The sequence below is a fragment of the Quercus suber genome, unplaced genomic scaffold, assembly GCF_002906115.3.
Source record: "Quercus suber isolate HL8 unplaced genomic scaffold, Cork oak 2.0 scaffold_209, whole genome shotgun sequence".
NCBI classification, from domain to species: domain Eukaryota; kingdom Viridiplantae; phylum Streptophyta; class Magnoliopsida; order Fagales; family Fagaceae; genus Quercus; species Quercus suber.
The window spans coordinates 154,106-158,311 of NW_027069667.1; positions in this window are offsets into that span (position 1 = coordinate 154,106).

Below are 4,206 nucleotides of genomic sequence, written 5' to 3' on the forward strand. Positions count from 1 at the left end.
AACTCGGATTAAAAACTTTTGGTTAAAAAGATCATTTTGGAATTTTGAAACGCACAATATAATAGATAAAATTTCTTTTTTAATAGTACTGTAGTTCTACTGGGTAGCTGTCCAGGAGCCAGAATGGAATCTAACAATTTGTTCTTTATTATCATCTTTTGTTACTTGTTTTAGGATTCCACCATAACCTATATCTGAAGCATCTGTCTCAACAATCTTAAAAGCATGGGGTGAAGGAATAACAATGCAAGGGAGTTGTTTAACATATTTTTTAATCTGTCGAACTATCATAGTATGTTTGTCTGTCCATGCAGGGGGGTTCTTTTCTAGCCTCTTATATAAGGGTCTACAAATTTTTCTTAGTCCTTGAAAATAATCTGAAACATAATTTAGGCTACCAAGAAATCTTTGTAACTGATTTTTATCTTTTATTTCATCTGGGAATTTATCTGCAAATTGAATGGCTCTATCAATGGGGCTTAAGGTTCCCTTATAAATATTATGTCCTAGAAATCGAATTTTATCTTGGAATAAGTTTATCTTAGTGGCTGAAACAACTAATCCATTGTGTTTAATTACTTTGACAAATATCTCTAGATGTTTCCAATGGTCATCAATTGATTTAGAAAAGATTAACACATCATCTATATAGACAATTGAGAATTCTGTAAAAGGTGTAAATATCTCATTCATTATATTTTGGAATTCACTTGGTGCATTTTTTAATCCAAAAGGCATAACATTCCATTCATAATGACCAAAAGGAACTGTAAAAGCAGTTTTATATCTGTCTCTCTCATCTATCTGAATCTGCCAAAATCCGCTTTTCATATCAAATTTAGAAAATATGGTTGCTTCATGAAGTCTGTCAAGCAAATCTTTCTTATTAGGAATAGGATATCTTATCCATTGTAATGCTGTATTTAGAGGTTTATAATTTATAACTACTCTTGGAACTCCTCATTCCAATTTTGCCTGTTTGTTAACATAAAAGGCAGCACAGCTCCAAGGAGACTTGCTTTTTCTGATTAAACCCTTATTTAAAAGATCTTCAATTTCTTTTTTATAGTGTTCTAATAATTCATTATTCATTTGTATTGTTCTAGCCTTAGTAGGTATCTGTCTTTCATTGAAGTCTTTTTCATAAGGTAATTGTACTATATGTCAATGCCTATGCCAAAAGGCGGTAGGGAGATTAGAACAAATTTTTGCCTTAATTTGCTGTCTGAATGATTTTATTTTATGATGTAGTATAGGGTCTGTTAATTGATCAGTAATTCTTTTGTATATTATTTCTGTCTTTAAAGATTCTAAATGTCTATTCTTTCTGTCAATTCATTTTCTATCAATTTCCTTTATTATGGAAATGTTATCAAGGGAATAGATTTCTTTCGAGATAGGTGGCAAGATGAATTTAAAAAAAATGTCTTTTCCTAGCACATTAGTTTTAATTCCTTCTTCTGTCGTTAAAAAGGGGTAAAGTAAAGCCATGAAGGGATTTCCTAGAATGATTTTAGAAGAAAGGTCTTTTATTAAAACAAAAATTGTTTCAAAGCATACTCCATCATTACATATGTGGACATTGGGTATTTTATAATTAATTATTAACTTTTCTCCATTAGCTTGGGTTAATCTTTCAGATGATTTTTCATAATACTTTAAAGGTACTACTCCTTCTTGTATACAGTTCATATCAGCACTTGAGTCTATTAAAGCAATTTTTGTCAAGTAAAATTCTTTATTAATTACTAAAGTAATTTCTTTATACCATTTTTGGAAGATTACTCTATCAATTAAGCTCAAGAAATTTTGTTTATTACCATTGTCTTTTTCTAATAAAGGTAGGGGTTTAGATAATTCTTTTAAATTTATTATTTCTGCAATATTCCCTTCATTTATATATATGTGATTATCTTCTTTAATATCTTTAATTTCTTGTTTGAGTATTTTCGCTTCTGTCATTAAATGTTGTAAGGTTACTGATTCTATTTCTTTGTTATCTTTTTTCTTTTCTATCTTTTCTTGCTTATATTTTTCTTTTTTGGCTTTTTCTTGTTTCCTACATTCTGTAACATGGTGTCCATATTTCTTACATCTAATACAGGTAATAGGTATGTCTATAGATTCTTTCAGACTTAGTAAATAGTCTTTTTTGTCTTGATTAGGTAGACTATCTATCAATTTCATTATTATGTCTTTTTGTTTTCTTTTTCTTTTATTAACTTTAAATGGGTTGGTTGATTTTAGTTCTTCCTTTTTCTTTACTCGATCTATCTCTTTTTGACTAATATTAAATATTTCCATTAATTTATCTATTGTATCTTTTTCAAATTCTAATTTGCTAATTTGTTTAGCAATTTTATTCTGTCTAGCACATTGTTTATTAGTATGTCCGTATTCTTTACATTTATGACAAATAATATGTTTAACATGTCTGTCAATTTTCTCATTATCTGATGACTCAGTAGTATTTAAAACTGCTATTTCTTTTTCTCTGTCTGTATCTAAGGGTAAATTCAAAATTTCTATCTTTTTATTTAATTCTGCCAAACTGCTATCTATCATAGATTTCTCAATTAATTTTAGTCTCTTGTCAATTACCTCTTTTAAACTATTATTATTATTAATTTTACATCTCTTGTTGACTACTTTTGCTTTTACTACACTATCACTATTTTCTTTTCTTTCATTATTAGTTTTCCTTCCTTTGTTGACTATTTCTCTATCTTTGGCTCTTTCTTGTTCTATTTCTTCTTCTACTTCTAACTTCCTACATAATGGTTTTTCAAGGGTACTATTTGTTTTTAGTTCTAGCATGTCCTTTATAACTTTCCCTACATCTTTTTTTGTCTTTAACTTTCTACTATCTTGTCTTTTAATTGCTTCTATCATCTCTTTTACCATTCCTTTTTTAAACATTTCTTTATCTTCTATACGTGTTGGTCTTTCCCAAGCATGGCCATCTTTTATGTTATCAATCTTTTGTCTTTCATTTTCTTCATACATAATTCCTTTACGATTATTTTCTTTCTTTAGTTCGTCCTTTTCTTTGTCTTTATATGTTATAGATATAGCTCTGTCAGTTGCTTTTGAATTATCTATTAAGCCATCTTTTGTATCATCTATCATATTTATTGATATCGAATTATCCTTTTGCCTATTATGCTAATTATCTGTCATAACTTTTGTTAAAGGTAATCTATGATGGGGTTCAAATTCTTTTTCTTTTTCTAAAGGTGAATTTAAAATTTTCATTTTTTCATAGAGTTCCAAAAAACTATCATTTTTTCTTTCTACTTTAGTGTATGTCGTAGATCTTTCATCATTTTCTATAGATTCTAATTTTTTATTAATTATGTCTAAGAAGCTATGTCTATTAGTCTGTCGGTTGATTTTATCTCCTGTTAATATACTCCAATTTTTTGCATTATTATTATAATTATAATTATATTCAGCCATATCACTGTCAGAATCAGAATCTGTTTCATAATCCATAATACTGTTTGACTAATTATTGTCTATATCTCTTATGCATCATAATCTATATCATCATAGTCCATGTTTCAAATTAGTGTGTGCCTAGCCTAAGTGTGAACAAGCAAACAGATTATAAGCTGATAAATGTATTTATTCTCTTTCTAAGCAATTAATAATTATTGGCGGAACTTTATTACTAACCACTGATATCCTTGCTATCGGGAACACCTCCTCGGGAAACTCCATTGTGGACCACCCAAACAACGCCAGTTCGTCGGCTAACAAAACGGGCTGACCAACGCGAATGCTATGGTTTGCCAACGAGTGCAAGGCTGACCAACTCTATCAAGGAGCAAGTAGTGGTTATACTGTAATATGAGTTCCTAGTAACTTCTTAATTGCAAAAAAATAAAACTCATACACCTATTGTAACTCATATTACAGTAGTGGCTATACTGTAATATGAGTTCCTAGTAACTCATACACAAATTACAAACTATAGTTTTTCACCCAGACAAAGGAAACAAATATGAGGAACTACTGCAAAAATGGAAGTCGTAGTGTGTTGAATTCCTAAGGAATAATTCTAGAATCTATTTAAAATAAAGAAAATCTCAATTTATTGGAAGCAAAGTGTTATTTTTGTTTTACAATACAAAAGCCTATTTTTAAGCTCAAAAAAAAAAATTTCTATGTAAATATATTGTCATTACTAAGTGAAGAGGAGAA